At 41.5% G+C, this 23,270-nt stretch overlaps 1 protein-coding gene and 1 long non-coding RNA gene across 4 annotated transcripts in view; both read left to right on the top strand.

The window, feature by feature from the left end:
• Positions 1-23,270, top strand: part of BCL11B (BCL11 transcription factor B) — a 94,838-nt gene that overhangs the window by 46,187 nt on the left and 25,381 nt on the right. The gene's annotated exons all lie outside the window — the stretch shown is intronic.
• On the top strand, positions 14,655-19,270 carry LOC146544343 (uncharacterized). The gene is made up of 2 exons (XR_014883751.1): positions 14,655-14,850; positions 15,473-19,270. It is a non-coding gene; the product is annotated as an uncharacterized LOC146544343 (long non-coding RNA).

Below are 23,270 nucleotides of genomic sequence, written 5' to 3'. Positions count from 1 at the left end.
TAATTATGCGAAGTTAAGAACCAGCAGGGGCAATAGTGATATTTAAAGGTGCTTTAAACTGGATGCCTGTAATTTCCAGACATCCACAGAAAATGAAAAGCTTTTAATTGCAATATTAATGGGGGGAACTGAATCTGGTAGTCTCAAGACAAAAGGGTGCAAGAAAACATTGCCTGCAGTAAAGACAATGGCTCCAACAGAGAGTTAACTCGATCGCATACCACTATGCTGAGCCCGAGAGTCTGAACTCTTCAAACGCTCCAAATGGAGAGCTAAATCAAAGAATCCTGTTTCAAATCCATCCAAGATGTTGCTGTTTTTCTCCTCTGACAGGAGAAGCATTTGGAAGTGCAGTTTCTTTCTTTTTTTATAGCTGTCTTAAAAAGGAGTTTGGATGTTTAGCACAGCTGGTGCTCATTACATTATGCACTATCAATAAAATAGCATGTGTAATTAATTTTTAATGCAGTGCTGTATGCAGCGCTTTAAAGCAGTTACTGTATGGGGAGAGCCGACACTGGTCACTGACATCAGAAATATTGAAATAGAGGGCTAGATTTTGCATTTTTAAAAGGTGTATGTGCGAGCTGGGGGAAGGGTAATTCCCAGCCAGCGGTTCTCTGGTCACAATCAAATTTAAAAAATATAGGAACAAGATGGATGAAAGCGCCCTTATAATTTACTTATTGCTATGGTTGAATTTATTTCCTTGTAGTTTGCTGAGGGATGGCCGGTTTAGGCTTGGTGACTTCAGAGGTTGGGTAAGCACCAGGGGACTGCACAGCAACTGATCCATCTTCGTTAAAGCTCAAACGCTTCGCTGCCATCAGGTGGGAGGTGAGGCGAAAGGTGAGGCTGGGAGAAAGCAAAGGAAAGGCATTCCTGTTTGCTCTCACAGAGCAGTTATTTTTACAGGGCTCCTTTCTTGTGCTTTGTTGTTCACATTAGTAATAACCCCCTGTTTTTTTCTCAGGATTCATGAACTATTTGGCTATATTGGTACTTTGGAAGGGAGAGAGTAGCTTTGGTTACAAAGAGGCACCACTGATGGCAAGTTGCCTGCTGCTCTGACAGAAGACCCAAACAAATCACAGCCTTCTCCGTTCTTGGCACTTATGCAGTACTTTCCAGAAAACACCAGCATAAAGACTTCTTTAATCAGGCATGGTAGGCAAGGCTTGGGCACCTCTGTGGCTATCAGTGCATCCAGAAACACCTCAATTGTCCAGGGGAAGAGCAGACCAGGCTTTGAAGTTGTGGTAATGTGCGGTGTGTCTTCATAACTCAGCAAAAGGCAAGGTAACACTTTTGTGTTTGCAGGATAAGACCAGCCTCTGTTCCACTGTGTTCTCTGTTCCTTTTCAAGCAGTTTTCTGCATGCCTCTTGGTGAACACTTCCTAAGAAGATAAGAAATCAAATGCAGGAAGAGAAGGGAGGAAGCAATCACCTACAAAGCGACAAAATTAGAGGTAGCGTTCATCAGGTGCCTCGCCTTCTGGTTGGGCAATGCACTTCTTTCTGAGAGCTGGGTTTTTTATACACGTGTACAGGGCATAAATGTTTTCAATTATTCTTTCTTTCCTTCGGTAAATTGCCATTCACTAGTACATAACATATGCTAAACAGTTCACTTGTACAACCTCACCTGGCGTATTCAGGATGGAGTCTTCTTCTGTCCCTTCAGCAATAGATATTTTGTCATCGTCTCTCTTATCACTTGCTGTCAGATATGTGCGGAAGTGTTTGCGTACTCGCCTGTGCCAGGAAGTGAACTGGGCTGTTCAGTTTGTGTGAACAGAGATAGATCTCTTGTGCACAAATATAACGCTCAGCATCAGAGGAAGTAGGGCAAGTCATGGTGTACGGTGGTAGTTGTGATGAGGACTGCTCTTCGATTCATGAGCCAGCAGGAAAGATGGAGACAAGAAAAAGCCAGTGTATGTGAAATGGCTATATTTTACTTTTTATTTCATTTACTTTTTTATTTACTTATGGAGGAATTGGATCACATATTCCTGGCATGGTTCAGGTTTAGGGCAGAGAATGGTTCTGCAAAAAAAAATTCCCCCTCCCCCCGCCCATCCCTCCAGAGCTGCCTCTTTCAGAGGACCTGTATTCTTTTTTCTTTTTCAGAATGCTTCATAAAAATAGATGAAAGAAAGAGATCTGTGCTCAGATGGGATGCTTTATGTTCAGAAAGGGATCTGAGTAAAAGAAGCCATGCTGGTACACCTTGTGTGTGCCTGACTGGACTTCTCTGTGTTGCATGTTGGTCCTTCTTTCTGCTGAGCTGTAAACAGCTGAGCAACTGTTAGCAACATACGTTTTTATGCTGTTTGCTTTCTTTTGGACAGGCTTTTTCCAAGCATTTTTGCATTACATACAGGAATCTGGTAGGCTAGAGCATGTCGTGTGCCCCTGCTATTTTTTCCTTTCTTATCTTATTCAATTCATTTCAATGGGTGTCTATTGTAGCTAATGCAACCTGCTGTAGCACAAGTTGGGGAAGCCAGGCTCTGTGAGTCAGTAAAACATGCACTTGGAAGAAAGCGGGCAAAAATCCCATATAGCAAGGGCTTACATTTTTTATGAATTCAGCTGTAAGAGTCAGAGGTCCTGGGACTTACGAAATGAGGTTAATGCAGGCACTAAGCGAAGCGGTGGGGAGGCAAAGGCGCTGGAACCACACCATGAAACAGTGCTTTTTAAATTATTGTCTGCGCTAATAACATAAGGAACCACAGGTTAGAGAGAGGCCAGTTTGCACAATGTATCTGCAGCTTTTATGCCTGTTTAAATGTCCATTTGGAGCCAACTGTCGATGCATTGTGTTCAGCCCGTTCCCTGAAAATGTGAGGAGAGCATCCCATCCTCTCTGTGTGCTAGACTGTCTCCTTACATCTCCTATACTGACCTAGATTGTTTCACATGAGGCCCTGATCTAAAACTGATCCTTACATCTCCTTCTCAGCTGTGCGATGCTCCCAGGGCACTCTGTATGGAACAGCCCAAGGGATGAGCTAAGGACTGCTGTGACACACGGGTGCTTAGCCAAGCATCTTTCCAGGATACATTTTCTGACTTCAATTTTTGTTGTACTCTTACACCAGCAGTGAATCTGGGCTGTGGAATTCTGGGAAGAACCGAGTGAGAATCAGAGCATTTTTGGGAAAGATGTACTTTTTAAAAGTGGTCATAGGATCAAGATGAAAATAAAATAAAAGTTAATGGAATGTGGAAAGACCTCAGCATGGCAGTAGAGCCCTTTGCCTGAGGGGGAACTATTTTTTCCACATGCTTCTTCTAAAAGAGATTTGGAGTATTCTCTCCTCTGGTTGAAGAAGAAAGTTCATTTATTATGGCAGAGGCAGGTTTAAAATGCAAATTCTGTCCCAAAATTAGGTCTGAGTGTTTACGGATTGATTAATCTAAATCCTTTATAAAAATGTGTGAAACGTTGATTAAACTGGGAATAGGATCATTGTGGTTTTGCCTGTGGTCAGGACAAGATTAGTAAGTAACTTTCTGCAGAGCTGCATACAATTTAATAAAAAAGTGAAGTTGTTTCTCTACTTTTTCTGGTTTCTCTTGAAACTGAACTGATGCCTCCATTGGAGGAGTCGATGCAGTCTTCAGAACTCTGCAGCCCATTGAAGATAAATCCTTCTCTACCGTAATCAGTAGATAAGTAGAATAGCTGTGAAATAATCCTGTGAAATGGCTGTGAAGCCCCCAGTTGCCTTCTTACTTTCTCTGTGCATTTTCCAGAGGGAGCAGTGTGAAAGCTAAGGCAGTGTTCGCCTCTGCTTCCACCACCACTGTCAAAGTTCATTAGTGCAGTTGGGTGCACTCATAAATGTCTGAGCTCTTGCAGTGTTCGGAGGCCTCCAGCCAGCTAGCCTCCCTTCCTGCTCTCCCTCTCCTGCTCAGTCCCTTGTGAGGGAAAGCCCGATGGTCAGGGTTTGAGGTGGGCATGTGGGGTGTAATTTAATTTTGTGTCCTGATAGCATCATCTCTGTAAAGGAGAGTAAGAGTATGTGGGAGACACTGCCATCCCTGCCTTAAATAATTTGCTCCTTGCCCTTTTCTCTTAAGTCTGCCAGGCTATGCCTCGTGGTTGTAAACTGGGATTTCTTAAATTTGTTTTATCCTTTAAAGGTAAAGATGAGCAAGCACTTGTGCTGTCTCCTCACTCTCACTCTTCCTTTGCAGATGCCTTTGCCCCCTGGGGCAACTGGGATTGCCAGGGAGGGTGTCAGGGGCATGCAGGGTCCTGGTTATCTCTGCTCCTCTCCTGGCAGTGCCTCGGGTTCAGCTTCCTTCCAGCAAGGCCCAGTGAGTCACCATCCCGCAGCTGGGCTATCTGATGGGAGCGGAGAGCTGATGGTAAAGGGCTGCTCTGCCCGCAGCCGCCCTGCTCACCTGGCTGCTGCATTGCCACACCTTTCCCGTCCCCTGCACTGCCCCAGACCTTATGCTTCTGTCTCTCTTAACACAGCATTTCAAGCTGTGCCACCTTAATCCCTTGCTGTCTCTGCCACCGGTCCCTACAATAATAATTACAACATTTTAAAAAATGTTCCTTTTTAAAATCAAGTCCAAAGTGAATGTACTTTTTCGTGTTTTTTCTTTTTTTCACTTTTTTTTTTTTTTAATGGAAATGACTGCTGAAAGTAAACACAGCTTGTAACATGCAGACTTATTGGGCCAGCATGAACTTCCTTAATAAGCTGGGATATGTGTGCACGCGTGCGTGTGTTTTTCCCCCTTAAACTGTGCAATAAGCGTGCTGTCGCTTTAAATCCTAACTCAAACTTTACTGGCGATTTTACAGAGCCTGGTTTCATTTATAGTGGAGCCAGACTTGCTGTGTGAGAGCCGTCCGCATGCTGGAATTAGTCTTAAGCTCGCTTCTGTGGCGTTGCCAAATTCCATGTTTGTGTTTTATTTAGAATTCTTTTCACGGCCAGTCGAATCTGTTCAGGCACACATAGGCAGTGTTGCGCCCCATGGAGAAAATAAGCAAGTTTGCGTTTTCTTTGGCATAGGCCATGGCCACAAAAGACTGCGGTCTAAAAAAACATTTTTTAAAAGCTATTTTAACCCATAACAGATGTATAAAGTAGGCACACGCATGCCAGCTTCCTTAGTTTTAATTAAAAAATAATTACGGCTTTAATGGGATGCTAGTGACAAATTTGGATGAATGGTGGGTGACATTATCTCAAGGCTTGCTTCAACTTATAAATTAGTGCATCTCTCTTGGCCAGTGGTACAGATGAAATTAAACGAAGGAGCAGATTAATATTTCTTAAAGTTACACTGAACCAAATAAAAAATCAGATCAAATCTAAATCCAAGGCCCCTTCCTCCCTCTCTTGCTCAGATTTCTGTTTGCATGAGATCACAGGACATGGAGAAAAGGCTATTTTCCCTGGCTGAGGAACGATCTGGCCATTGATAAACCGAGCACAGTTCTGCAAAGTACCAGTCCCTTCTGTACTTTCATACTGGTAGCCTAAAAGCCAAATAGTGGTGATTAGAGTCAGCAGGCACTTCTATTTATAACCACAGCTAACTAGCTAACCTAGTACCTCCGAGCCAGGAAATCTTAAATATAAAACCATACATACATGCTGTGTGTTGCAGTGGTTCTCTCTAAGCACCTCAGCTAGCTGGTTGCCTTTTGGACTGTGGTGCTGTGATTCTTCACATCTTTAGGCTATTTTCAATTTGGGGCTTTTAAGGCTCACCAGAACTGGGCTGGATGCGCAGGTTTGCACAGGTAACAACAGTTTATATTTATGAGGAAATAAACAAAAGGATAATAAACATGTAACGAGCTAACCCCAGATGGTATCTCTGCTGTTATTGCAGTCAGGTGTATGTGGAGCTGGGAAAGGGATTGTAAAGAATTAGCAGGTGAGGCTGCAACTATCTGGAGTTGTTCACCCAGCTATGGTTCTTGCCAGGGATGGGCTTTTTGGAGGGGAGCAGACAGTGAGCTTGGTGATGTACTGCACAGGCAGACGGAGGATCACTTTGTGCAGAAGGCCAGGCCCTGCTGCCGTTCTCAGACCTACTTTTTCATAAAACTTCTCATCTGCTTAACATTTAGCTTCCATTATAAAAAGCCCTGAAGTGCTACTGATACATGTAATCTAGACGATGAGAGCTGTTCTCCTCTTAGATGCTGTAATAAATACATGACATTAAAAAACATTTTTTTTTTTCTCACACTGAAGGAACAGTAGAGAAAGTGAGCATCACATCTTTGGTGGGCAGTTGTGTACCTTCCACTAAACTAGTTCCAGATTTGTGTGGAGGTCTGTGGATGTTTTGCTATGCATTTCCATGTCATTGTGGCAGTTCCCCCCTTCTTGCTTGCTGAAAGCTGTCTGCCATGTTAAACAAGGGGAACCCAGCAAGAGGAAGCTGCTTTGCTAGGTTCAAGCTGGTTTGGTGAAGTTTGCTTCTTGGCCGATCCCCTGGATCTCTCAGCGAGCAGCTTCTCCCCTGAGTGTGCAGGATGTCCGCTGCCTGAAGCTGAACCAAGCCAGACTGTGACAAGATAAGAATTTTAAGGTTTGTGTAACTGCACAAGAAAAGGAGAGATTTGCCTTTGTCAATAGACTGAGTATTTCTGTGTGATATTTCCCTGAGCTTGAATTCCTCAGAAGTGAAAATGAAGTTCTAGCATTAAAACTATGAGTCATACAGTGCAGATGAGAGTCATTTCTGCATTCCTGGAATTTTTGGAAGGGAAACATTACATTCATGTTAATCCTTTCAATTATACCTTATTGCTAAAATAATCCATGAGGCATTCTGCAGTAGAGCCCTCTGCTATTTGGTTACAGTTAAGGCTTTGAAAATAGCACCTGAAAGCTTTTAGGCTCTGATTTTCAGTATCTTAATATTCTTTTTATGTTTTAGCACACAGGATGATCTGGTGTCTTTTTTATTTACTCCTTATGATTTTTTTGTTTAATAAATAAGCCTAATTTGATCTGTTCTGATCTGTCTCAAGTATCTAATTGCTGCTGTAGCGAATGATTAATGTCCAGTTGAAAGGATTCCACATCTCTAAATGGGAATTGAAAGCAGATGTTGGTTTGATGAACGTGTGCTGCCCGTTCCTTGTCTGCAGTGGCTCAGAGAGCAAGCTGCTGAGATATCACTATCTATCAAAAGAGAGATGTTAGATGCCAAATACAGTTCAGAGTCGCACACCTATCATGAGCTGAGTGAACAGTTAACAAATAATATATCCCGGGTACTTTTTTTCTCTGCTTGTGAAATATCTAAACACAAGACAGTGTTATCCTCAAATTGTCAGAAGTCTTTGACAAACTCCAGTTCAGGAAAATGCAATGTGAATTGATTACAGCCAAGTTTCTGATTCTGGGTTTTCACTCACGAAGCTGTATTCATTTGTTGTCCAAGGGCAGGCAAGTTCAGTTTCCAGTGCTATTGCTTGCAAGGTTCTGATTCTGAAGTAAATTCAACACTTAACGGAAGAAACTGGTGCTATTCTCTTTTCTATCAGTGGACGGGCTAGGTGCTTGGCAAGCAAGGCCAAGTGCTTTTCAAAGTTTTCTAGCTTGAATTTGTGAAGATCTGTGGAGAGCATACAGTGAAGGAGCAAAGGACTGAATTACTCGGGCACAGGATCGGTTTTTGTAGTGTTCTGCCAATTGGCAGTGCATCTGCACACAGTGAGGGCAACAGCTTTTTAGATAAATGTAGGTACAAACAGGATCTCTTCACATGGACTCTAGTTTAGTAATGCGTGATGCTTTGCAGTCTTTTCACCAGCAGTTCTCTCTTGGACATCTGAGTACGCCTCCCCAGCCAGCCCAGCCAGTGTGTAACAGTAGGTCAGCAGCCAATGCGTGTCAGACCAGAGGAGGAGAAATTTTGGCCAAGGGCAGACATTTCTGATGATGGCAGTGGGATTTTCAGTGTTTCCAAAAAGCAAGAAGTGCTTGTTTTTTAAATCCTCTTTTAAAAATCTTTCCCGGACTCTTTTTAAATGCTAGTATTACTGTTAACAAAAGAGAAAAAATAATTAGCTTAACAGATATAGTCACTTTGATTTTATTTTTATTTTTGTGAAATGCCCTTTTCATTTTTATTTTATGTTAAATCACCAGTCAGACATTGTCTATGACTAGAAAACTATTTCACAGATGGACAGACAGAGATGCGAAGCCCAACACAAATCTTCCTTGCTGCCTATAAATCAGCTGGTTTGGGATGTGTATGTGGCAGGAGACGGAAAGAAAGGGAAAGGGAGACGGTGGATAAAAGGGACAGAGAAAAGACTTGGAGTCATGGAAAAAGACAGGTCCAGCATCCCAAAGGTTTGGCTATATCAACTTCTATTCTCTGATATTGTAAAAGCTGCAGCAAAGAAGAGTACTTGCAATGTGACCTTCTGCTTCCCTGGCACCTGAATAGGACTGTGATGCAGCAGGCAGTAGAGACTGGGAGAGGTCTGTTTTATGTGTAGCTGGCTGGCTTTTCCATTTGGGAAGTATTTATAATGACATTTATATCAAGTATAATTATTTCTTAAAATCCTTTTTTTTTTCTTTCTTCTTTTTTCTCTTTTTCCCCACAGCTAATAGCTAGATTTTCTGCATTAAAGCAACCGTACTTTACTGAGATAAAACTTGGCCTTCTAGATGATTTTGAATGATTTTTTCTGGACCTGTGTCTGTCTGTCTGTGCTATAATGCTAACAGTTCCCAACTAATCTACTGTGAGTGGAGATCAGAGGGGTAAATATATGATAGGTCCCTCCCTAAGAAGATAATACTTCCAGATTATTAAAAAACAAAATCTGTTTTATGTCTTCTTTTACTTCTATTTCTTTCTTCATTATCTTCTCAGCTTGTAAGACAGAAATGTAATTGATATGAACATGCTTGTCCTAAATTAAGGTGGTGAGATTACCATGCTTATGTTGCTGATAGTGTCAGTGATCTGTGCACAGTGCATAGTAAACTGCATTTCTGTGGGTGGAATCCAGGACTTCACCTACAAGAAGTGGGGTACAGATTTCAGTTCATTCAGCACTATCTGTTGCAGTGTCTCTAGATGTGAACTCCTGTCTGGTTGTTCTTACATCCGTATTTGGGGTTAGAAGAAAAATCCTTGAGAAAATGTGTGAAGCAAGCTATCCTTTCTAACATGGTAGATTTCTCCACTTGCGGTGAACCCTGCCCACTGTACAGAGCTGTGAATGTGTGTATTTTGCGGGACAGGACTTGTCCGTAGTTTTTTATTGTTTCTGGAAGTGGTCATTTGTGTGAGCGCACATGTGGTGAGTCAGTATTGGTTTGCTCTGGCTGTTCCTTAGCAGGTTTTCCTGTGAATAAAGGTGTGTCTGGCCGTAAGCTAATTGTGGAACTCCCTTGTGTTGGGAGCCAAAAAGGTGCAAAGGGTTTGGGAACTTCACGTGGAGCACACAGCTCACTGCACATCTGAGGAATCTGAAATCTCTGCACAGGCATATACCCTGTTGGCCTTACACAACTGAGGGCATGGCTGTAATTGTAATCATACATCTAAAATCAAAGAAGAACACTACACACATGAAATGTCCCTTGATAAGGCAGCTTTAAGAGAACAGCAGCAGCCTCTTTTTACAACTGGGAGAAAGGAAAGCATTCCTGTCCAGGCATTTCCGGTGATATCAATAAAACAACCCTGTACCTTGCTAAAAAAAAAAAAAAAAAAGAAAAAATTCCACCGTTATGAGTGGATTTGAAAATTTGCTGTGTGATTTTATTGGTATCCCATGAAAAGTATTGATAAGAGAAGGAGATTCTTGTGTCACAAGTCCCATTCTCTGTGGCTTGGGAAATGTAAATCCAAACCTTGTTCCTCCATTGAGTTTCCACCAGGATCTTGGAAAAGCTCCTTAATTTCTCCGTACCAATTCAGTAATGAATTCCCACTCTTCTCTCTAATAGGAGTATTACAAGGATATATTTGTGGAATTTTCTCTGGCATTCAAGTACTAAAATAATATAAACCTACAGAAGCATATAAAGTGAATAATTTAGGTTAATTTTTAGAGTAATTACCCTTGATTTTTCTTGGATGGAGATGAGACTGAGGGCCACTGATGTTGAATGATGTTTGTCCAACCATTATTGTGAGTATTTGAAACCCTCACAAATGTACAGGAAATACTGCTTTTACTGCTCTCTGAGAAAACTGAGGACGCAATAGTGCACTCAGGTACAGCAGCTTAAGACCACTGCAAATTAAGCCACTGGAAATCAATGGGGTTGCACATTTGTAGCTGAGATCGGAATTTGGTTTGGCCTTGCATGGTGCTCTATGTGTTAATTCTCTCATCTAAACCTGGAAGAAATGGCTTTTTTATTACAGCAGTGCTTGAAGAGACCCCAGGAAAGTAAGGTGTAAATATTAGAAGTTGCCAACAGCTAGTGGCAGTTCCGGCCTAATAAACTGGAAGTAAATAACTTGGTGATTAGCTGGAATTGGCAGGCCACTTAAACACAGCTTTGACTAGGTACACAGTTTTCCCCATTCCCATCTTAACACTCTGTAACAGCATGGTTAGATGCCTGGAAGATATATGAGCCTCAGCAGAAGTTGTTCTGAATCTACCTTGACACCTCTATTTGTGAATAATCTTAATGATGATAACAACAACAACAGCAATATGCACTTAGCTGGAACCTTTCATCCCAAGGAGCCCAGAGCACTTCTAATTTGAAGAGCAGGCAAACAATAAACAATAAAATCTGAGTCATTACAGCAAGAATAGATCTGCAGCTCAAATGCTGAACTGGGAAGGAAGCGGAATTGGGGCTTCTTGCTGCTGCCCTTACCACACTGTCCCTCTATGAACGAGGTCAGCTGCCTTTCCTCCAGTGTGTCTCCATGGTGGGGATGTGTAAGGGCTAATAACATGTGAGGCTTAATCTCAGGCAAACAGGTATGCAGATATAGAAAGCAATGCAAAAGCCTAAACAGGATTACTGTGAATAGAACTTATATATTCAGAGAAATTCAGCCCTTGGAGATCCGCTCTAGGAAGAAATATGATTGAATAGCCAGGGAAGAAATGAACTCCTTCAGGGCAAGACCTAGACGAAGTCCATGGGAGTTATCAGAAAAATCAATTACTATTGATTCTGTGGGCAATAGATCAGGCTTCTTGTTCACTGACTGCCATTAAGTTGTATTTCAGGAGACAGGAAGGCATTTTGGCAAGGGTTGTAAGAGATGGTTTGGCACAGTCCAGCACTTTTTTGCCATTGCCATGCGCCTGCCTCACTTCTCTCTTTTCTTATGCCTGCATACCGCAAGTAGCAAGAGTGGATTTCTCGTTCAGTTGTAATTTGCTGCCTGAGTTCCACTTTTAAGCTCTAATACACAAACTCGTTTTATTGTTTTGCTGTTGTTCCTCCGGATGTCTTTAACTTTTTCCTGCACAGCGATGAAGTATTTGCTACAAGGAGGTATTCCCTCTCCTGTGTAATCAAATGACTGGGCTGGATTGGCACTGTGTTTCCTAAGAGAAAAGCTTAAATCAGTGCCAGGCTGCCTGACAGAATTAATACTTCACAGTATTGTGTCACTCCTTTTGCAGTCTCTGCTTTTCAACTACCCATCCCTCTTAATCTTTTCATTAGTCATTATTTTTGGCAATGGGTGTAGCAATCTGGACTGACTGGAAAGAACCAGGGTACATCGTCCAGGTTTGTTATTTATGATTAGTGACCATCACGTTGACAGGTAGATTCCTAAGAAGTAAAGCTGTGCAGACATCATAAAGGCTGTTGTTTTCTCACTATTCTGCTCTGTGAGACGCAATTTCTTGGTAGCTTAGAAATGCATCAGCGATCCTTAAAAATGCTACAACTTGTCTGAGATTATGTAGCATAGTTCATCTTTGTGGTTTCTCCTAATCAGCCCTCACAGGTAAATATGAACATTTTGAAGGCAGGGAAAAAACAGGGCTGGGGGCAGTCTTGATTAGTAAGTTCCCAGCCTTCAGACATCTCCTGTGGTCATGTTGCTACATGAACAATGGGCAAAAAATGACTATATGGTTGAAAGTGATTTGCTTTTGTTTTGGTTTAGCCCCATAATCTAGGTCAGCAGTCATGAAGTTATCTTGGAGGAAATAAGGCTATTTTGGCCCAAGGTAATCAGAATTGAAATATATAGCAAAGTACATCTAAACTTCCACTACTTAGGAGGGCTAAAACATGTGAATGGAGGTACTGGAGCATTTCCGATCAAAGCATGGGATCTGCTCAGCTTTTAACTTCTACTGTAGCTGAAAACATGTGAAATACGTTATAAAAAAAGGGGGGAAGTAAAAGATTTAAGTACAATTTATTTTATCTTATTGAGAAAAAGCACTTGATATCTGGAACCCACTAGGAAAGCAAACGAGGGTTGGCTCTACAGTGTGAATCTCTGTTTTCTGAAGAAGCCAAGAATCCAGAACGGCTGCTTTATGTGGGATTTCTTCACTTCTTCAACCTCTTGGCGAAAGTCAAGGCTGTGTTAAGGTAGGTGTGCGCGGTATTTTGCAAGCAGACATGAGCTTGTTCTGCCCATGCTTCAAGCCAACTGGGTGCACGCCAGCCCTACAGCGGAAGCCATACAGCTGTGTGAGTGAGGATGCGGAGCCCAAGCCCTGTTTCTCTGCAGGGCTTGTTAGCTCGGGTTCAGCGTTGTAACCACAACTACGTGTCTTTTGCATCGGTGCTGGCTTGAATCTGGCCAGGCTGGAGTGCAGGCAGGGTGAGCCTTTGTCAGCCTGCCAGATTTCATGCAGATGTACCCTTCCTCACCATAGGTAGCAGTTTCTCAGGCACTTAATTTTCGTTGAAGTCAGCATGAGCAAACGTTACTCATCTTGAGTAACGGTTGCCAAAGGAGGTCCTTTGTGTAACGCATAGATTTAGCAATCAAGGCAAGGACTTTGCATTACTAATGTTTGGTCTGTTTTCTCATAGTTCTTTCCATTCTCTTGGTCACTGTCAATCCCCCTTACTGCTAGCTGCTTCAGTCCATAATTGCATCTGACTTCTGTGATACAGTTGTCAACCCTGGAGAAGTCTCTTGACTATATCACTACTACTCCCTCAGGCGATGCAGTTTGCCACTGGCCTTGAGAGGCTGGTTTGGAGTCTCCTGAAGGTTGTAGAGATCTCAGTAGTGAAGTATGGTGATATTGCCCTTTCCCTTCCCCTCGAGGAAAGGAGTGGCAATTCATCCATCAGACAAGGAGTGACTTTTAGCAAGCTGATATCTTTATAACTGGGCAGTGTAATAGAGGCTTCACACTAATTTAGCAGAAACTGTGCTTTGCAGAATGAAACAAAAATGGTGTAAAAGAAGATAACACTAGCTAGTGCTTCCAAGTTGTCTGTGCTTTCTTGGTTTCTACAGTTAAAAGAATTACAGAAATATATCTTACATTATTTTGTTTTATTGCCTATTGCTACTAGTGCGCTATTATTCGTTTCTGCTTGTCTTCTAGCTGAGTAAACTTGAACTTTTTAGTGATACGAAAGCTTGAAATTGCTCAGAAATATTCACATACCTTTACTTTCTCACTTGCTAATGCTGGGGCTCTGAGGAAGAAAAGCACAACAAAACATGAATGATCTGAGTGTGAAATTGTGGCTTATATGACTCACTGAAAATTCCATGGTGACTTCTGTCAGGTTTCTGTTGTGGATTTGTATCCTAAGAACTGAGAAGAATAGCATATATTTGCTTTGCATCATAAATTACAATTTCAAATGGTGTTTTCCTTTCTCCTGGAATGGAACATAAACTTAAAAATTTTTGAGAATGGAATTTTGTGTTCATTTGTTAGGCAAAATCATGATATTTTAGTTCAGTCCATATGGCTTCTAGGTGGATATCAATGCTATTTCAGTATCTTTGTTCCATATCAACTTCAGTCTGATAAACGCAGTTTAATATTGGTCTCATGACTGCCAGAACATGTCCCTGATCACTAGACAACTCTCTTTCTTTCTCTTGCAGTCTTTTTGATGAAACTTCACTGAAACTCAGCTCTTGAATAGGGGCAGCTTAGCTGTCAAGAAGCTTTGCTACAAGTGTTCTGAGCAGGTCTAATCCAGTCATCCAACTTGTTCTAACTTTAACCATATAAGTCAAATCTGTAAGAATCTATGGTATCCAGCAGAAAGGAATGGGCTTTGTACATTGACTACGTTACTTGCTTGGTACAGTTATCTCCAAGACCTTTTCTAATGTAAAGGACATAAAAAAGCCTTCCAGTTATCTCTTTCATGCCCTGAGTGTTCCAAGTGGATTCCAAATAGGATCTGAAAGTCCAGATAAGGGTCACTCAGCCCTGAGGTCCTACGGGTACCCTCTTAGCCCTGGGAGGAATGCAGTGCAAACATACCTTGCAGAGTGAATGCACTTCACAGTTGGAGAGATGTAACGTAATTTGTCAGCTATCACGAAACACTCATTTCATTTCCATTGCTACAGTTTTGGCTAGAACTGTTCAAGCCCTGCAGGGTTCAGTTCACAAGGTTGTATGTGAAATGAACCCTGCTCTCAGGTTGAGGAAGGGTGGGTGGAGAATCAAACCTTTCAGGTTTGCTTAGAAGGATGAGTCTGATAAATTCACACTTTCAGAACTCCTTGTCTTCTTCCTCTTTTCACACTGAGCTTTTTAGTTCTCCTTAATGAAGACTTCGTAGTGTTGATGCTAATTCCTTCTCTCTGTTTGTGCTTCTGCCTCTCTGCTGTGAGCACCAAAGATCTATGGAGTACTTTCCCATCCTTCAAGACTCAAGGTGCTGTCACTAATTACTTCTTGCATTGTTTAAGTATGTTCATAACAATATTCTGTACTGTAAGTTACATCTTTGCAGATTTAATCTTCTGTTAGTAATTCATATGTGTCAGTCCACTCAGGTTCATGAGAAGTGAGGTCTGTCATTTATAGAAAATCTGATAGGGATCCAGTTCAGCTCAAGCTGTTGAGAACAAACACCTGTGCAATACTGTGAGTCTTAATGCTATTTTGTAGCAGGATGTGCATCCAAAAAGCACCAGCCCAAAATACAGTGGGCAAAATTGTATTTCTACTTCACTGCTTTGATGCAGTTGTGTGAGTATTTGGTGGCATTTTGAAGTCAGTTGTGTCTATATCAGTGTCTATTTCTCGAGAAATCGTGTCAGTCATCTACTGAGGTTCAGCGTAGTGGCCATATTCTGTTTGTTTACATCCACTTGACATTACCAGGAATTAAATGCTTTTAATGACAAGCCTTATTAGAGATGGGATAATAAAAGAATAGAGTTCTGTATATGCTCTCAATTACCTCAGTGAGTATATATATTTTTACTTTGTCTGGAGAGACATTTTAATGTGGCTCCTCAAAAAGTGACTCCCTTTCTCACACCTTCCCTTAGGTATCCTAAGGAGGAAAAAATCAAAGCCTGAAGGTGATTTAGCTGCGTGGTCCACCCTGCTTTCCTCACGGAGTCTGCATCGTTTCTCTGTTTAAGTGCAGTGCAGAACCTGTGGTTTTGAACATGTGGATTCTGGTGGAAGTCAAACAGACTCCCTCTCCCCTTCATGCTAGAAATGGCAATAGCCCTGAGAAGTCAGAATATTTCTGTCTCGTTCTATCTGTGTGTGAATGTGCCTGTGTTTCATGTCCTGTTATCACTGCAGGAAAGAATCACCCATCCTCGATAGCTTTTTTTTTTTTTGGTGCTTTTTGCAAACACGAGAGTGAAGAAGTAAGGGGGAGCTCTTCCACAACAAATATCATTGCATGCTCTGGGATCTTTTGGAAAAAAAAAAAACACTTTTTTTTATTTTTTTTATTTTTTTAATTTCACTTCCTACAGTCCTTATTATTAAGATATTCATTCTTATAACAGGATGTTAAATAATTAAGCCTGTGGAAGGGGCAACATCAACAAATGCTGGAATATATTTAAATAATGAAGAACATCTTTAATTTGTACATGTAAAATAACTGTGGGTCGATGGCAGGTTAAGCATTCGTATTTATTAAAATGTACTTGCCTTTCCTTTAGAGGAAGAAGGTTGTCGTTTCCTATCCTCTCCCTCAGCCTGAGCCACTTCAAGTCTTCCTTCTTTTCAGTCGAAAAGAATTAATTATGCATTGTGGTGGCTTTTCCCAAAAACACGTTGATTGCTTGATTTTGTTTTAGCTGAGAGCGCTCAAGTCATTCCTCTCTATAAGGGGAGGAAGAGGAGTGCAGAAATTAGCTGATCTGTATCCAAATAACCTGGCCTTCAGCGAAGATTCCTAGCAATTCAGAATATTGACAGCAATCAGGAGTCTCAGGCTGTTGAAACTTCCCCTCTAATTGAACTGGGAAAGGTAAACCAGTTTCAGTGCTCCGCACGTTGTAATTGCAATAATTTAATTTAGCTATTTAACCTGTAATTCAGTGGTATTTATTAAAGAGCATAGGAGAAAATGAGGCCATTAGGAGCCAGAGATGAATACATTGAAATGAAAATGAACACTTCTAACTGCTAGTTGACCTTCGTTTTGTAGCAGTTTTTATTAGGCTGGTCACGGTAATTACTGGGACGTGAATCATGGAGAAAAGTGAATAATTTTGTAATGAACATTTTTATTCATTATCTCCCATTTTCAGGAACCAGAAAAATATCATGTAAAAGTATCTCCAATGTTCTCATTTTGTTGTTTTTTTTGTTTGTTTGTTTTTATTTTTTTATTTTTTGGACAAATAATGTTTTGTGAACAATAGCCCAATGCAAAATCTTTTTCCACAGTGAGAATTTGTGTTACACTGAATTGACAGCGCCTTGATGCTCAGCCTGCAGCTCACAGGGCTGCTCAGGGACACTGAGCAGCTCATAAATCGAGCATCATAACAGCAATCATAGGGCACACTGGTCACCTGCGTTCAAACTGAGGAAGACACATTTTGGAGCAAAACTTGAGGTGCTGGAAGTTCCAAGTGACCCACACTGAGCTGCTTCTCTGGCTCCAAATCCTTGCACTGTGGCTCCTGCCAAGGGGCAGTTTTTTTGTCAATGTTCCTGAGGGTCAGCAAGGTGTCTTGGGAACAAAGTCAGCATCCATGGAGGCCTCCAAATTGTTTTTATAAGGAAGGTGAAGCCTCTGCCAACACCACTGTGCAAGCAGGAGGGCATCCTCCATTTCTCCCCCAGTTCAGCTTGGGGATTCCCCCAGGGAAAGAAGAGCAGAGGGAACAGGAGTGGGTGGACTCATGGCTCTGCCTCTTGCAAGCGCTGCTTTGGGGCTGCCATCTCACCGGGGAGCTGGTTTGCTGCAGAGCAGGGTCTGCATGAGTCCTGCCGTGGCAATGCTCCTGGCTGTGCAGTTCATTAAAGCCGCTCCTTTGCTGCAGCGAAGTGTTCGGGGTTAGTGGCTCTGTGAGGAGGAGAACGGGCAGCGTTTTGGCAGTTGCACTGTGATTGATATTCTGTTCGTTGCTCTTGAACACTCTGATCGTTCTTTTTACCACTCTTGTTTTCTTACCAGTATTATTAAACCAGCCAGACTCTACAGGGACCTGGCCTCTTGCACTCTCTTAGTTCACAAGATCTGGAGGGGGGTTTTCTCTTTTTGCCTTTTTTTTTTTTTTTTTCTTTCTTCCTTTTTTTTTTTCTTTTTGTTTTTGTTAATTGCTGCCCCATGCAATGAGATGTAAATTCAGTGAGAGCAGTGCACTGGCGAGGGCTACTCTTGGAAGAGTTGATGAGCTCCTGAAATCCCTCCAGCATATGTGCACTATCCATGGCCACAGTAATTCTAACATGGATGAAGAGGGTGATTTTTATTAATTGTAATTATTCAGCCTGAAGAGCATGGCAATAGTTCCAGGTTTAAAGCCCTACATACTGGAGATGATCTTTGATGGACATTCTTTTCTCTACTTAAAAGTACTCAATAAACCTACATTAAGCAGCAGTGATGAAAAATTCCAGCTGTACTAACCTCTTAATTTCCCGAAGTGAGTGTTTTCATAATTGAAGCTCTTTGATTTTAAGCCTGACTTAGAAAAGGAACACAGGCCTGATTTTGCTTTCCAGTGATGCACATGCTCAAGATAATTTTCCTAATTTCTTTCACTGTCTTCACTTTGAGGCACATCTTGGTCCCACAGGCAAATCACTCAGTGGGGCTGTGACTGGAAGCTTGATATTCAAATGGATGAGGCTACGTTCTGTGGGTTTGTGGTAAAAAACAACGGAAGCGTAAGCTGTAAGGTCAACATTCACCTGGGTCAGAAATGGAGGTTAGAAATGGAGACTGGAGTGTGCATGCATATGAGGTACCAAGGATATGGGCCCAAAAAAAGGACATGATATTTTCTGACTGATAAGCTGACTGATTTTCCTGCCATATCCCCTTACCTGTATGCACAGCTCAGAACACCAGCCTGGTAAGGATGTCATTGTTTTCACCAATTTTCTCTGCCTGATAGTAGACTTCTACCTCACCAAAGAGCATATCACAAATGCTTTCTGGGGATTGGAATGCGTTCACCCCTCTTTGGAATTTGGCAGCATGATCTCAGGGTGGCTTGCCAAGTCTTTTGTGGGGGGTTTAGTTACCTATGACTAGTTTTCTTTAGAATAATGCCACTTTCTTCTGGGCTCTTGTTGCTAAATGGAGATGTACAAATACTTGTCTGACCACCCTCATTCAGTGATCAGCCAGAAAACTTAATCCAAGGTCAACCTAATAAGGTTAAGTTTTATTACTGATAGTTTTCATCTGCGGTGGCTAGTTAACAATCGTGGATGATATGTGAATGTTAAGTAAATATCACCAGGATATACAAGGATTTGAAAAGGCTTAATATAGCTCAGAATTATATATATATATATATATATATATATATATATATTTTCTAGGCTGCATTTATTTTAAAGACATTTATTTTCTTGTTTACTCAAATGTGTTCAGCTGAATGTCTTTAGCAAGGATCCATTTATCTGCCAATTTCTACAGTTCGCAATGCAAGAGTTAAAAACCCTTGCTATACCTTTTCCTACATCTATATCAAATATACCATAATGGTGAGTGTTACAGACAGACCTGTACAAATAGATATGCATTCAGTATACTACTTTTGTACTAAAACTACAAAAAGTACTGTATTTATTTTATACATTCATGTATCCCCATTTATCTGTGAGGAGGCAATAAACTCAATTTTACCACTAAATTTGTTTGGAAACAATTGCCAGCTTGTGGTAGTGATATACTTTATCTAGCAAAGAATCTTTTTAGACCGTAGACACTGGCACTGGGGACTGTACTATAAGATAATTGACCTGCACGTGAGTTATATGTCCTGTGTCTAAAGCAAGGGCACACGTGATGGCATCAAAATCAATTATCTCACAATCCGCCCCCAGTGTAAATTGCTACTCAGTTTGAATAGACTCATGAAAAAGATTTAGATATTTTAAAATGTTTTCATTAGTTAATTCTTTTAAATAGTGCTATTGCAGTATGCAAAGAAATAAAATAATGGTGGTGGATTAAGCTGTGCTGAGTGTAGCTGCCACTGGACTCTGCATGAGCACTCATGGGGGGGGTGAAGTGTCACTGGAGTATGTATCATTGATGGAGTATCCACCAGGGCTGTATTAACTGGGCTGACTCCATCGCTGCCATGCAGGTGACTGTCAAGTAGATGTATCTTCATTTCCTCTGCAGTCATCACCCTCTTGCATGTGTCAGGGAGCAAAAGTAATGAACAGAGCTGCTAAGCTCAGAGGACAACATGCTGACTCCACCAACCTCTGCAAACCCTTGCCAAGGTACAGCTATTTGATGGAAACAGAAAAGGTGTTTAACACAGAAAACAGGGATGGCGTCTTCAGTCAGAGGCTGATCAGCCAAATGATCATAGCTAAATTATCATGTACTGAAACTTTGAAACTTTTCAATTGCTCAGTTGCTTGGATACAGGATCATTTGTCATCTATTCTGGTAGCAGGTTGAGAGGTGGGGGAACTGGAGGGAAGGGGGAGAAGATTACATGTGCTGTTGAAAATGCAATGAGCACATTTGATCATATCTAATTCCCATTTATATTACTGTGGACATCCCTACTGACCAGCTGCCCTCTCAAAGACTCAGAGCTATGGGATTTTTTGATGCATGAATGAAGACTGGGAAGAGGGCCAGCATGCTGTTCATAGGCTTCTTCATCATTTATTACCTTCTAGTTTTAATTGTTTTCCTGCTTCTCTCGAGATATTTATCTAGGAGGAATTGTACTATGCAGCGCAGACACACGAGGTGGCAACTGAAGATTGCTTATTAGCTCCGTACACCATACAATAAATGGATCTTAATAAAATAGAGAAGACTATTTACACTAATACAAGAGGCCCATTCGTAAACCTTTTATTACTTAAGTGCACAAGTTTAACTCCTGTTTATCCATTATGGAGATGTGGGTTATATAATAATCACCACATAACTGCACTGTCTGTATTCTTATAGTAATGAAAATCAGATCTCTCCTCACATCACTCTGTTGCACTGTATTGTGTCTGCAGGGCTACATTTATCTCTGCTAAAAGCTTCTAGCAGATTTACTGTAGGGCAAAATTTGGTCTGCTTAGTTTCTGAATGGTACTTCAGCAGTGGAAGTTAAACAGAAGCCACCTGAAGAGAGATTGATAAAAAGGGGGTAGTTGGCAAAGGAGGGAAGAATATTTTAATTTATAATTAGGAATAGATAGGAAACCCAAATAGAGATTTGAAACTAGAGTGTGCGTTTAAACACCTCAATAGCTGGTAATGCTGGGAGGCATTCAGATCTCTGATTCACTACAGCTTCAGTGGAAATTCATGGTCCTTTTCTCTGGTTATTGTTCTCGGCCCTGTGCCACTTCCCAGCTCCTCCCTATTCTGCTGGAATCCTGCATGCTGTGAGCACAGCCTGTCCTCCCTGCAGCGTCAGAGTAGGTGAAAGGGGTAGAGCAGGACTTGCTCTGCTTTCGGTCAGCTGCCAGCAGCCTGACACAAACGCCTTGGTGGAACCAGGGGAGGGAGAAGTGGCAGCGAGGAGCCATGTGAAATACTGCTCCAGCCCTCACCAGCTGTACTTTGTGTTCTCAGAGCACCCCACACTGTGCCAGAGATGTGACAAATCACTTGGAACCTCTGAGGAAGGTCAGGGCTGTAGGCTGAAGCAGGACTGACCAGTTTGATTTAAGTCCTCTTTGATTTGATGAATGAAAAGATGCAAGTCCCCTTTCATGATTTGAGGGCTAGAGAATTAGGGGATCTTTCATGCCTCTGTCCCACTTTACTCTTTGTGAAGGTTTATGCAGTACTCCAGGTTGTTTTTTTTGTGTTTTTTTTTTCAAATAAAAAAGTGCAGCTTGGAACGATTGTGCATGCATTTGGGATTGGAAGAGTTGAAGGCCACTAAATGTAGGGAGTCTTCCTGAGAGGAGGAACTGGCTTTAGAAACTGATATTTCTCAATCTGCTTCTCAAAAATCATTTTACTGTCTCTCTCAATACTTCAATGACCCTTCGTGTTTACCTCACTTCTTTGGGGTAATGGGTAGTGTGGCTCATTTTGTCACCATTAAACTTCACATTTTTCACCCAAAAACTTAGGACTTGTCTGCATGCCTGCTATACTGCATACATTACATTACATTGTTAGTTACTTGGGTATGTGTTTCTTGAATTTGATGGGTCTGTTGAGCACAGTCCACGTGACTAAATTCAGTAGACAAAGCACATACATGAGATTTATCTATTCCTCATCCATCTTGACAAAAGTATAAATATTGAACACTCAAGTGTTCGACCATCTCGTTTACCCCAGTCCCTTCCAGCAAAACCCGATGAACATGTTTTGTGGATAGGTCCAAATGACCAAGCTTAAGTAAAAGTACCTTGTGATTGTAGGTGTGATATTGAATCAATTAGTCTGCATAACAAGTCATCTGTCTGAGAAAGGACACATAATTAGATCTGAAAAGATGGTAATAAGCACTATATATGAAGGCTGCTCCAAAAGTAGTGCCTCCTATGTTATTATGTTGGTGGATGTTGGTGGTATGGCAGTAGAGGCTGAACCTTCCTGCCAATATCCCATTACATTTTGTTGCTGTGTGACCAAACAGTGGATGTGAGCACAGTGAGGCTGAGGGTGGTGCATTACAGCAGTGATGATGTTGACAGTGGGTCACCTCTGCTGGTGCAGATTTTTACAAATGTGGCATGCAGGCTCTTGTCCATGGCTGGTGAAAATGCACCACAGCTAATGGTGGTGACAATGTTGAAAAATAGTGTTTTGTAGCTGAGAATTTGCTTTATCACACAGCGTTGTTGTAATCTTTGTATCTGTTACAGTTTCCATGGTAATAAATAAGAGGCATTACTTTTGGAGTGACCTACGTAAATAGAAATCATATGTATTTTGTAATAAGTTAGAAAAACATTTTTAATGCCATATATTTTTAATCATACAATAAATGCTAAAGTATGTGAATTAGCTTGGTTTAAAAATACAAAAGAACTGAAGTACCCTAGCAGTAAATCCATTAGGTGGGTGTTAGGAAAGATGTGCAGTTTGCATGACTGATGAGATGTTAACAGTTCTGACCCGGTCGCTTAGTGACTGATATTGATAACACCCATTTCTAGAATGCTGTGGCTTTCGTATGGCACAGAATCTGCTGAAGTCTGTTCATGAGTGTGGAACTCACACTGATGCTTGAAGCACCTAGATTCATTTTTGTGATTCATGCCACGAATTTAAAAAGCACAGAATGCTGGTTATATAATGCTGCTTCGACTCTGAAGGTGCAACATAATTTCTGTTGTGTGCTATCAAGTGCTTCTCCTCATCTGAGACAACAGGAAACTGGTCCTTAAGGATTTGTCAGCCTTAAAATTAGGATGCATTTTACTGATAATTACCCTACACCATCATTACTCCAGTTAAATCCCACTGCTTCCTGCTGTACCCCAGGGAGGCACCCAAACAATTCCTTGATATCCTAACTGTCTGTCACTGTCATACCCTCCTGGATGCTGATCTGGTGCCTTCCACCAAACTCTGGCCGCAAGTCAGCCTGATGCTTTCTGCTCCTTGCCTGTTGAGGCACTTGTTTTACATCCTATATCCGCAAACTTTTCTGGACTTTTTCTGTAAATCCATCGTGCTGTGATATGTTGATTAGA

The sequence above is a fragment of the Meleagris gallopavo genome, chromosome 5, assembly GCF_905368555.1.
Source record: "Meleagris gallopavo chromosome 5, MGAL_WU_HG_1.1, whole genome shotgun sequence".
Classification (NCBI taxonomy): Eukaryota; Metazoa; Chordata; class Aves; order Galliformes; family Phasianidae; genus Meleagris; species Meleagris gallopavo.
The sequence above is the reverse complement of the archived record's forward strand: the minus strand, read 5'-3'. Positions and strand labels throughout refer to the sequence as shown.